General features: G+C 36.0%; 1 protein-coding gene across 2 annotated transcripts in view; it reads right to left on the bottom strand.

Moving 5' to 3' along the window:
• brat (tripartite motif-containing protein brain tumor) overlaps window positions 1-13,457 on the bottom strand; it is a 192,728-nt gene that overhangs the window by 63,517 nt on the left and 115,754 nt on the right. The window lies entirely within an intron of this gene.

Raw genomic sequence — 13,457 nt, 5'->3', positions numbered from 1 at the left:
GCCTTAAATGCTATTACACCGGGCGACGGCTGTCTAGACTGAAAGTTAGACAAAGGCAATACCCAGGACGAGTTTGGAACTTACGGTGTTGTATGCATTCGATCAATGGAAATGCAATTAACTAATAAATTGGATAGTATGCTTATACTGCTGTCGAATGGGAAGTTTGAAATGGTATAATAATGTTTGCTTGATTTATTATTAGTAGCTGGAATTTTTTCGTCCTTTTGATAACTTAAATACTCCAGTAGGCCTAAGATGCGCGCCGCCATAAGCTGTTATCACGCCATTTTATCGATTTTGCCCATACATTTTGAGGTCGATAAAAGTTATCACGGCGCGCATTTTACGCCTACAGTACTGTTACGTCACTGACAAATGTTTATACGACTAGCATTCACATACAGAAGTAACAAAACATAAATAACTCTAAATGTGTCTTTTTAATAACTGCGGGGGATTTAAGACTAATTAAATATAGCAATAAAATAAAATTGTAATGTTATGTGTGTGCTCTGTGGTGCCGTAAATCATAGTTATAACGATTAATCATTATAAAGAAAAAAAACTTAAGTTTTCACGAAAATAAATACGCTTAAAGTATTACCAATGGAAAATATCAATTTTTTATGAAGACACTAAGTAGTCAGTGACTTGAACTTTCGACCGGACGATGAACTTTGTTATTATGAAATTTCCACTTTAATCTTATTTATTGCTTATTTTTCATGAACAATATTAGCGTTTTTGTTTTTACTTTACAACGGGTAGGTAAAGTAATTTTGAAGTTGTTTATGTAATACTGCGTAAATATATCTGATTTGACTAAGTGCATAACATATTTTATACCAGCTATCTTTGGAGTAAATAATGTCTAACCTCGTAACATTATTTTTTAGAATCCAGGGCCTTGCTTTTACCAGATAAGTAAAGTGAAACAGCATACAATTTTAAGTTGTTTATTTTTCAATGATAAATAAATCTTTTTTTGTGCCAATCATTTTTTCAATCAGCCCCTNCATCCCCCAAAAGTTTGAGTAGCAGTGGTTTCGGATTCGAGTTTTGCAGCTGCCGTGTCTGAACGTTTACACACGCATAGGGGGGACGTACTTGTGTGCGTGCGCACACATGTGTAACCATAGGGGTGTGCGTTTTGTTTTTTTGATTAACTGCTCGTTAGGAATTTTTGGTAATAGGAAACGGGATCGTGAGTGAAAAATTAAAAGAATTGGTTTCGTTATAATCATTTGTAAATGTTAAATTTTCGACACCGCAGGCAAAAATATGGTAATAACAAATTGAGCTACCTGGCCCGATTCCGTGACACCAATAATCGGAATATTAAGTTATAATAATAAAATATAAAAATGAATGTCTGTTAATCGTGCAATTTAGATGAAGGATTTTGAGGGTATCAGAGACAGATTATAGTAACTAAGTTTTATTAAGAATAAAATGAATAACATATATAATACTGCTGAGAACAGAATCCAATCCCAGCAGAGCCCCGGTAAAACTATATATGTATAGGTCTAGTGCTTAAAACTCAGTCAGTGCCTGAGGTATGGAAGTGGCAAGGGAGGGTGTTTTTTGTAACGTCAAATGTCAGCGAGACTTCAGATCTCTTTCACATTTTTTTTTATTTATTTATTTTCGTATAGTAGTACAAGGGTACATGATGCAATGAAAAAACGATGACCCCTGCAGAAGTATAAAACTGTGTCGCAGGGATCAACGCCCACCTCCAAGAAACAACACTTACATAATTTTATAAAGTACATCCAAATTAAGAAAAAAGCAAAAAAAATAACAATAAATAAAAATTTTACAAAAAAAAAGACTAAAAATCTACTAGGAACTAGTGAAGTTTAGTGAGTGTTAGTGTAGTGGGTGTAGAGTGTAGTGAATGTGTGTGTGTGTGTGTGTGGGTCTGAAAATTAGAACGATTGCTTGATAAGTGTTTCTGTTTCTTCGTATGATAAAGAGCATAATAATTAGATACATTTGAGTTTGCATTTGTAGGAAGGCAGAGGGTAAATATTTATTTTTTTATTTAGTTTATTATACAGCATGGAGCTTATATGATAAAAATGGTAAAAAAATTATATGTTCTGTATTGTCTCACACATGGTCTGATAAATAAAAATATCTTTATCTTTATCTTTATCTTTATGATCTGTCACGTCATAATATGTCAATTTCACCCCTCCCGTGCCGCTCCCAGACCTCAGGCACTTACCGACTTGAACGCTAGTCCTAGTCATGAATATAAAACAATTCTCCGAGATCTACACACGTATGTTCCAGTGCATTACTATGGAAAGATAAGCCATAATTTAATCGATAATAATGATATTAATATCACGGAAAGTTGAACTACCATTTAAGTAACGCTTATTATAATGGCGGATGGCGTGTTAACGTCCAATTTGAAAGGATTTTGAAGTTGAAATTGGGTCAAAATGTAACAAAGTATACCAGTTTTTGCATTGGCATGACAAGGAGGTGATATTATAGTAGTCGGCACACGAAACCTATCACAAAATGACAAAGGATTTTGCACTTTATTTCTTCAAAATAAAAGTCAAAATGATTGAGCATAAGTAGGTACATTATAATGTGATAGGTTGATATGCTGTACAATGGAGTTAATTCCAAGAAGCTCGGTCTAAGGGTTAATATGGAATTGAAACGGTTAACTTTTAAATTGCTTTTTGAAACAATGTTGTGGTAGCTTTCTCATCGGGTTGAATTTAACTACGTTTAACTACACATCAAGCAAGGTTTTGGTTTAAGGGGTAGATGTAAGTACGCCGCGTTAAAACTCATACCAAGTTACACCATAGTTGAACCCCGTTTTAAAGTGACGTTTAGTATGGAAATGTCTTTTAAACAGTGTTCAACTAGAATGAAACTTTTTAATAATAAGGGTTTGTTTATAAATAACATAAGGGGATGAAAGTTTGTACTTTGTACGGGATATTTAAGGTACAAAAAATACATATTTAACGTCCAAAAATACATATTATGTACATTCTTTTGATTTGCTTCTGGCAAGAAATAAGCGATTACCAGATTGAAAGTACCTAACAACGTCGCGAGCAAGAGCTAGTTAATGTTTAAAATGAAGGAATTATTCATATAGCAGACACGTCGCATAAAGATTTAGCCGCAAATTACTAGGAAATATGATTAAAATAACATTCGCATGAAGACAAATTGAAAATCCCACGTGGAAAATATCAACCACATTCTAGTAAAAACCGAGGATAAAATTAACTCATTCAAAAAGACAAAGACTTACAAGGATCCAGCGATAAAAACAATAGCTGCCATGTCACTTTACTTTGAGCAGTATTACTTATTTAACTTAAGTACGAGTATACCGCACCTGTCGATCCCCACAGTCCATTATCGACTTTAGACCGTTCCAATTAAGCTTAACTTTGCTTTGTATGCAAAACCACGCAGGTAATAGGTATAGATCTGCTATTGGAAAATAAGCTCTATAGTGGTTATAAAGTGGTCAGATAATTGCAAGCAGGTGCATCCATCATGGGACATTGTTGAGGTAGGCCGGATGACAATCACCTATAGTTTGTATTGTACGGGGTCATCGGCCGGGTCAATGACCTCACATATGGTATTTTTACGAGCATATAGAGTGACGTAGAGTAACTATGCTGACAACTTGAAGTCATGTTTAAAAATATCGTGTTTTTAAATTAGCTTTGTTCAGTTATGATTTATTACTCAAGTACTACCTTGAACAAGCGAGTGACGTAATTATTTAAAACTGTAGTTTCAATAACATTGAAAAGTGTTAAGTCACACCATCTTTTTCTTTTCACACTATACATTTCCGGTGCAAAATATTACCTATTACATGTATGTAGATTACATATAAAATATTAGCCCACTGCCCACGTCCAGTTGCAGTCTTTGGTAATTTCAAAGTAGGATCTTACTTTCAAAGACATCAATCAAACATCACTCGTTTAAAATTAGATAAAAGCCCAGTATTTTTTATTATTATCGCAAAATAGTAGCTGGTCTACAAATTAATTCGATGCCAGGAAGTTTCAAAAATATTTATGAATAAGAATTATAGTGACATAAGGCACAACAAATCATCAGTTTTAACATAGAAACTCATACTTTAATAATTAAAATATTCCATGTCTCTATTATAGGAACGCGAGCACTATTTCTATAACCTAGTTCCATGACGTTGTTATCTAGCCCATTATCAGGTAACAACCATATGACAAGCCCACAATCAGGGTTGTCACAACATTTCCCTGGTTATTGACCCCAAATAACGATAGAAACCAAGGGTTGTACAGCACACCACTTTTGTGGTTGGAATAGGAGCGATTTTTCAACAAAAAGGCGTAGTTTGATGTCGTATTCAATATGTTATTTCCTATGACAGTTCCACACGCGATGTCAATTGTGCATTATACCAACTGTCGAGTAAAAATACTGGATGATATTGAAATGAATCGATCACCCATAGAAACTTATGATCATTAATAATTAAGTGTCTTTTTGCTTTTACGTTACTTCTCCAAGAATATAAAATGGATACTTGTCGGAAGAAAAAGAGTCTAATTCAATAAATTTAAAAAAGTGATACCTTCACTTGAACTGCGTAGGTAGTTAGTAGAATCAATCCTTTTTGTTTGATCACTAACCAATGGAAACATTTAATTTTCAGATAGTTCCAGTTTATTTTGTAACCTGTTATTGGTATCATTTGAAAGAGCTCGTGAAGCGCTTTCAGGATCAGTAACCAGTTTTTCGATATATTGTATAGTTTAGAAATAATGGAGTGAGATCACTTATCGTTTCCACCCTGTATACTCGTACAAATTAAGCACATAATTTTAAAACGCTTTTACGCCAATAAAAACAATATATCTTCAACAAATACCTGGACCATAAACATACAGGTAGGTATTCACCCGGTCTATCGACAAAGCAGTTTGTCTATGTCTACGAGCTGGTTAGGGTTGGCGAGAATTTCCCTAATTCGAATTTCGAATTGCGGTCCCATTGTTCGAGTTTTCGTCCGACTGCGAATTTAAATTGATTGCGATGCGAATCATTTTGAGAATGTTTGGTTTTGTGTTTAAGATGAACGCTGGCTGATTAATTTAGACGTTGTGTTTTGAAAATTACTAAGAAATGTTATTGGAAATTATATATATTGATGTAAGTTCGCTTTAGCATAAATGCCTGGCCCTGGCTGCTAAAAACTACAGCAAACTGTATTTACAAAAGAGTTAAAATACAAATTATATTATCGAGCAGTTTAACTTCAGATGGAAGCGAAAGGTCGTGGGTTCGATTCCAGCTTTAGACAGTTCGATTTTTTCAAAATTAACTTGACAAATCTGACGTTCACAAAACAGCGCCACTTACAGAACTAATTAATTACTAACAGAAAAACACGTGTGACCATTTCCAGAACAAATTTTTGAACTTCAGACAGCCCTATTAAGGCGTTCGCAGTCGCTCCACAGACAGCGTTAGTGCTGCTATCTGGCGGAGGAAATTCGAAGATTTTCCTACGCTCCGCGGAAATGGAGTTAAGATCGAGTGGTTCTCAAGGGTTTTTGAGTCAAAGGTACGGAGTTGTAGACATTAGTCGACTGGAAGACGTATGTTTGCAGGAATTGGATGTCGGCGGTACTTCTGAGACGGATTTAGATGGAAATTGAGATTTAGAAAACTTTAGGGCTGAATCAAGTCCTTTTTTGAACTTCGTTCGTTCGTTCGTTTCAGCCGAAAGACGTCCACTGCTGGACAAAGGCCTCCCCCAAGGATTTCCACAAAGACCGGTCCTGCGCCGCTTGCATCCAGGTACTTCCCGCGACCTTCACCAGATCGTCGGTCCACCTAGTGGGAGGCCTTTTTTGAACTTACTATATTATTATAAGAATTGATTAGATTCCAATTTCTAGGTCACATGAAAAAAGTAGCTAAGTACCTACTACTGTTTGGATTTGAAGCAAAAAAATACGATTTTGGGTTTGTTCGATGCATCCCACCGCGCTCGACTATTGTGGTGAGCCCACTCGTAACACAAGCTTATTTAGCTTAACACGAGGGGCTAATGGGACTATTAGTAATTTCGGCAATATAAATTGCTAATAATCTTAAAAAAAAAAAGACTGGCACAAGGGTTCATAATCATCAGATAATTTAGTCTCCACTGCAACGATCGAAGGTGGACCGACGATCTGGTGAAGGTCACGGGAGGAACCTGGATGCGAGTGGCACAGGACCGGTCGTTATGAAAATCCTTGAGGCCTTTGTCCAGCAGTGGCCGTCATTTGTCTGAAACGAACGAACGAAGCAAAACCCTCTCTTTACCAGAGGCAAATGGAGGATTTGGTCTACACTCCTCAGCTGACCAGACGGGTTATTACTACTTAAACTCTATTATAAGAAGTCTTTAAAAGACACTTTAAGGCTAGTTAATAAAATACGTTGCAAAACTTACGTAAGGTGTGCGGTGTAGGCCTTCCGTTTAGTGTTGCGTTACGCTCATCGATACTGCAACACGATAGTTGCGCCACGTATCGATTGCGAGGATGTCGAGGTTAACTCAGTATCGATTAACTGTTTGTTTATTAACGTACCTATTTTATATTAGTACTCTGGCATTTGCAAGTTGGCCCGGTCGGGTCAGTTGAAAGACATCTTCCTGGATTATTTCACATCCATAACTTTATAAGCCGATTTCAGTGGCGCAATTGAAACAGCGGCCTTAACGTCTGAATCTTCTTCAATTTATACAATTATCTTCGAAAAAATAAGTCCTAAACTCGGCAGTGTCAATATTCCTCCATATTTTGAACTTTATTGACCTAAACAGTGAGGAAAATTGATCTTATGTAACTATCTGGAAAACTTGACAAAGTAGGTAATTTCATTTTATCCATAGATTGCAACATTATTATAAAAATAAATTCCGAAATTTTAAACATACTTATCTAGAGTAATGATCAAACAGCTCCACCGAAAAAGCGCAATCGCCACGATTCCTCTGCAATTAAGTCCGATCACTGGTCCAGAGTAACGATAACTTCATTCGAAAAACTTCGTTAAAACAGCGGAATTGTATCAGAAAACTTATTACTGACCTGTCATTAAGGTGCATCGCCACTAGGCGCATTGAATTCGAGCAATCGCTGACGAGCAAACGTTCTTGTCGGTGAGTTGGACGAGATAATTTGCTTTTGACAAAAGAAAATCATAATTTTGAATCAAAATGAAACTTTGAAGTTTAAGGCCATCAGAATAACAGGATGCCATTTTACATATTCGTTGGATAGCCTTTTTACCCGACTGCGCCAGAAGGACGTTTGTGTTTTCTAAGTTGTAGCAGAGTAAATACAAATACCTATATAGTCTTTCAATAATAACAAACAACTGTCTTTGTCAGTTTAATCCACCGAATCCTTGTTTTTGTCATTTTATTTTTCTTAATGAACTACAATTGAAAATTGAAATAACAAGTTTATATATTTTCGTGCGTCTACATGCACAAGTGTGTAACCGCGTTAAACTGAGTTGTGAAGGTAAACAAAAATCGAGTTATGTCCACGTTAAATCGTAATTTATTCGTTCACAATCAGCCCGTGCTCCGTACGCAATCGAATTTCGATGTCCAGAATATGAATTGCGGTATTGGAAAAGTAAATTAACATTGTCAGGGAAATGACAGCTCTAAGAGCCTCATGGCGAATGGAGGAGTGGAGTCGTTAATTTGGAAAATATCGTTGGAAATGTGAAGCGTGGTAAACAGGAAAATAATCTATACTGATATTATAAAAAGAAGATTTTGTATGTTTGATCGTGATAATCTCAGGAACTACTGGTCCGATTTAAAAAGTTAGTATTGTTTTGGATAGTCCATTTATCGAGGAAGGCTACTAGCTACATACCATCACGCTACGACCAATAGGAACAGAGCATTAACGAAGAATCTTGTGAAAACGGGAAAAAGTATAACGATTTTCACGCGTACGAAGTTGCGGGCACAGCTAAGTTTCAAATATTCGTGATTATTGTATCTACGATTATTAATTCAAGATTTAGTCGTTATAAGATCGCCATTGTTACCAAGGATACCAGCAATTTTCGGCACAAACATAAATTATTTTATTTTATCTGGACCCAAAGGCACGGTCATTCACAGCGCGGTTTATTGACCGTAACGATTTATCTTCATTTTCCTTAAGGTAAGAGACCCCCGAAAAAGGATCTTGGATCTGATACATCCGTCTCCCTCACCAGGGTCAAAAATTCCAGCAAGAGTGAGCGGGTCGGTTAGATATTTGGAAGTAATTAGGTGATCGTTAGTTCATTCACAAACTATTCGAATGTTTTCGTGGATTGGAACACATCTGTTAAGATAACTGTCAGGCTACTTGAAGCATCTGTCTGAAAGGTTTTTTACAAGCTAGACTGAAGTGGCGGGATCTATAACAGATGAATAAGTATGAATAATAATAATTGTAGTAAAAAGGCGATCCCATTCAGAATTAATCGGGTATTTTAAGAATTGGGTTGGCAAAACAAGGAGTTCTTAGCACTTAAGTTTCTAACTACATTATAAATAACTTGAAAAACCGAACTGCCCAGGGCGGGAATCGGTCATTTTTCTGTCTTATATCTGAGTTATAATCTGAAAACCTGCTCTGATTTCAGACAAAATCTTTAAATTCATTATGGCGCCCAACTAATTTCATTATACATATACCTATCTACTTACCTACTTAAATAAATACCTAATCAGTGTTCAAATACGATAAATCAAATCTTATTGAACCCTCCAGGTGTTTACCTGTTTAGTTTTTTATCACGAGGAAAGTTAGTTTCAAATGAAACGGTAGGCTTATTATCATGTGAACTCATTCGTTGTCCACTAACCTTGCCTACTAATTGGATTTGACCGAACATCCTTTACGGGTCGAGACATTTAAAGTAGTGTGACGTTGAGGAAAACGACATTGTTTTGTATGTTAATGTGCGTTTTATCAGTAATAACGTTCTCGGAACTATATTTAGTGGGCAAGTACTTAATTACTCGATGTCTGCGACCACGCGTGTTCTTTTGTTTCTAATTAGTTGCATATGAGTGAGGGAGATAGGTTACTCAAAGGTGAGTATAGACGAGAGCATTTACTTGTAACAGAATCACGAGCCGCTCTATGATATAAATAGTGTTCATCTTTTCACAAATCAAACGTCGTACTTTTTAGCTGTATTTCGTAAGAACGTTACATTACATAGAAATCCTCTAGCTAGTCTATACTCACCTTACGATTGGCAGAGAACTTTAGAACAATAGATAAAACAATAGTGAAGTAATCTGTCGGCAATTGGACATTTGTTGAAGACGATAGTGTCATGTATGTATTAGCTTTATTTAGAGGTACTTAGGATACTTAGGTAGTCACAAGACAGAAGTTACTTCAAATTATAAACTATAGATTTGATCAATAAACCGTTTAACAGGTGCCAATAGCGAATTGGACCAATCGCGAATTGAACTAATCGCGAATTTGTAATTTTTTCATGATTGGACCAATTGCGAATATCCTAAACGGTGGACAATGCGTAATTAATTATGGATCTACAATATTTTATAATCATTATAATACAATTATTTTTATAATAAACTCGGCTGTGGTAGGGCTGCGGCGTATTATAAATTGAATATACAAATTTTCGTTATTTAAATCAAGTACAAAAACATTTCGCATCCGAAAATTAAATCGCATCAAACAAAATGAAACCGTAATAATTATGTGGCCAAATTGCCACCGATTTAAACACCCTATATTGTTAGGGTTGAACATTAACTGGAATTCGCCATTTTGCATTTCGCGTGATAACAGCCGTCTCTATAACAAAGGAAAGTTGTAAATCTCCCTGATTGACAAAACAATTACTTAAATTAAAAACCGACACGCGATTGGTGAAAGAAAGACATAGAAGCTGCTTTATAAATTGAACATCACAAGTCAAAGATAATCTAAAGCTTGATTCGAACAAAGAAAGATGATGGCGCACGACAAACGTCCTATAAAGATAGGCTGTTTTTTTTTTGTGATAGGTGGCAGGAGAGATTGTTCCCTTTACTTAAAAGTTATGTCTCCAAACCTTCAAAAGTTCTCTTACCACCTTATACATTTTGATACGGCTTTAATTTTAGCAAACGAAGTGCTGAAGTTGACTGTTTTTGTTTGTTTTTATCAATTTATTGGTATTAGATATGTATTTGACATAATATCAAGCGTATGATCGGGAATGTACCTACCTAGGAGAAAATGTCCCAGCTCATGATTGGGAAAGATATCCGCACAATATTTTATACTGTTTTTTTTTTATTTTGGAAAAAATACAAATAAAAAGTGCCTGTCCAATCATGGGTGTTTCACTTCTACACGTTTTTCTTTCACATCACTGTATATGAATACACTGCCAGAAGGAATAACGGATGTTTAGACAAAAAGTAATAACGCCCTCGAACCCCACCGATCGCTTGCGTGTAATTTATTACTTTTTATTTATTTTGCTGACAACTAAAATGTAGTGGACTTGGAAACCATTTTGGAAGACCGCAATTTGCTTTGTTCAAACAGACAGATTTTGACAGCTCCTGTAGCGGTGAATTTAAGCAGTTCCGACAGTAGTAATTGTTAGCACTTTAAGTATAATTATATTCATACTGAAACTGTTTGTATTACTAATAGAAATAAATAATAGGTTAATATTTTTTGATGAATATGAAAAAAATGCTCTAATACAAGCGTAAACACACCAATATTTTAGCTTTTGTTACAAGAAAATGAATGGGCAGTCTCCGTTCTGAATAACAGCGTAGTTTCATAGCGTCAAATTGGAATACATACTCAATTTCTAGTTTAAACTTGAACCACACTATTTTTACCTTCAAATGCCGCTTAAGACTTGAACCTCAATGTATTAACCCTAAAATGACGCTACAATCTTCGACCTCCACTTTTATCCTAAAACATTAGTAATAAACCTTACATCACTACTTAACCTTCAAATGCCGCTACAATATTCTCTACATTATCATTCTCAAAACAACGAATTAACCCCCAAAAACCGGCTGAAACTGCATCCGTCTCGTGCATCGGAACGTAAACACCGGGGACGATCGATAAGGCGGGGTAAACACGGCGGTCGCCATGGCAACGGGAGATTTCGTCACTTCCGCCCCCGCCAGCCGCCGGGTGGCCATCGGTTAACACTTTCGCGGACGAAGGTTATGTATGGTTTTAATTTCGGAGAAATATGAGTACGATCGGCTGACTACACATGGCATATTTTGCGATGCAATATGTGCGGCGGATGCCAAATACAAAGAAAACTGTTTCTTTTTGAGTTGTATCTTGTATCATATGATTTGGCTTTAAGCAAGTAAGTCTGTTTCATTTCTCAAAATTATAAATAATTTGTACTCAAATAATTTTATTGTTAAAGCCAATTACATCTAATCTAATAAGTAAGTACCTACCTATGGTAAACTAAAAATGTAGATGAGATTTCGACTAATTAATTTCAATCAATCTTTGCACTTAGGATTAGTATTATAGCACTATCATCTTTGAATCAGTAGCCCTAGATGCTCACTACCTATATTTCCTATGTATGACTAGCTTTTGCCCGCGGCTTCACCCGCGTGAAATTTCGTTTGTCACAGATATACTATATTATTCTGGGTTATAAACAATAATACTGTAAAGTTTCATCAAAATCCGTTCAGTAGTTTTTGCGTGAAAGAGTAACAAACATCCAGAAATCCATACAAACTTTCGCATTTATAATATTAGTAGGAAGTAGGTTTATTAGGGATTCGTACAAAAATTACTCAGAAAATTCCAAAAAAAAACTGGGATTTTCCCAACACCCGCGTTAAGTTTGGTCCCTCACCGGTAGGGGCGCTGCCCGCAGGCTTTGCTGAAGCCATTGTGCTCTGAGCCTTGTTTATGCTCACAATGCACATGATAATGGCCAATCAGCCATAATCGGAAATTTAAATCATCATTACCTCTTCGTTTATGTTACGGATTGCTTTTTAACCTCTTTGGAAGATCGTGTACGTAGCGATTGATTTAAGTAGTTTACGATGGTACTATGTNTGAGGCGTTCGGGTGTTTAAATTCGAAAAGAAATCTACCGGATTTATCTTTTTTTTCGCTTCCCAAAGATGCTGAAAGGTATGTTGGCCATGTAGGTAATCAATAATTCTTAGGATAGTATAGGAACCTAACCTACCATGACTACTGCTCAGAATGCGTTCGTTCGTTTCAGCCAAAATGGCGTCCACTGCTGGACAAAGGCCTCTCCCAAGGTTTTCCATAATGAATGCGTACTTACTTACATACGTATGAGTATTAATAATTATATAAAATATAGTAAAAAAGTATAAAAAATAGTAAAAATAATTAATCTATTTATTTGTAATGAGGTACGTACCTCATTACAAATAAGTAGATTAATTATTTTTTAACTAGAGAGCAACCCTAACAGCGTAAGAAGAGTTCAGAGGCACGCGATAGAAAGAGACAAAACTTGTAGGTGAATAAAATTGTAGGTACGTAGTGCTGTGCGAGCTGAATTCCACTGTATCGCGTCGTAGCAAGACTTGCATTTATTTAAATCGTCTTGCGGAGTAATCCTTCTGTACCTGTACTATTACTTATTCTGTGACGCTACGACCAATAGGAGCAGAGAGTTAACGAAGAGTCTTGCGAAAACGGGAAAAAGTATAACTATTTTCACGCGTACGAAGTTGCGGGCACAACTAGTATCGAATATTCGTGATTATTGTATCTACGATTATTTATTAAAGATTTAGTCGTTATAAGATCGCCATTGTTACCAAGGAAACTCCGCCTCATACCAGCAATTTTCGGCACAAACATAAATTATTTTATTTTATCTGGACCCAAAGGCACTCGGTCATTCACAGCGCGGTTTATTGACCGTAACGATTTATCTTCATTTTCCTTAAGGTAAGAGACCCCCGAAAAAGGATCTTGGATCTGATACATCCGTCTCCCTCACCAGGGTTAGAATTCTAGTAAGAGTGAGCGGGATGGTTAGATATTTGAAGGTAATTAGTTGATCGTTAGTTCATTCACAAACTATTTGGATGTTTTCGTGGATTGGAACACATCTGTTCAGATAACTGTCAGGCCACTTGAAGCATCTGTCTGAAAGGTTTTTTACAAGCTAGACTGAAGTGGCGGGATCTTTGACAGACAGAATAAGTATGAGTAATAATAATTGTAGTAAAAAGGGGATCCCTTCAGAATGAATCGGGTATTTTAAGAATTGGGTTGGCAAAACACTTTGTTCTTAGCACTTAAGTTTGTAACTAAATTATAAATAACTTGAAAAAC

Source organism: Ostrinia furnacalis, unplaced genomic scaffold (assembly GCF_004193835.3).
Source record: "Ostrinia furnacalis isolate ACB-3 unplaced genomic scaffold, ASM419383v2 OfSCF0216, whole genome shotgun sequence".
Classification (NCBI taxonomy): Eukaryota; Metazoa; Arthropoda; class Insecta; order Lepidoptera; family Crambidae; genus Ostrinia; species Ostrinia furnacalis.
The sequence above is the reverse complement of the archived record's forward strand: the minus strand, read 5'-3'. Positions and strand labels throughout refer to the sequence as shown.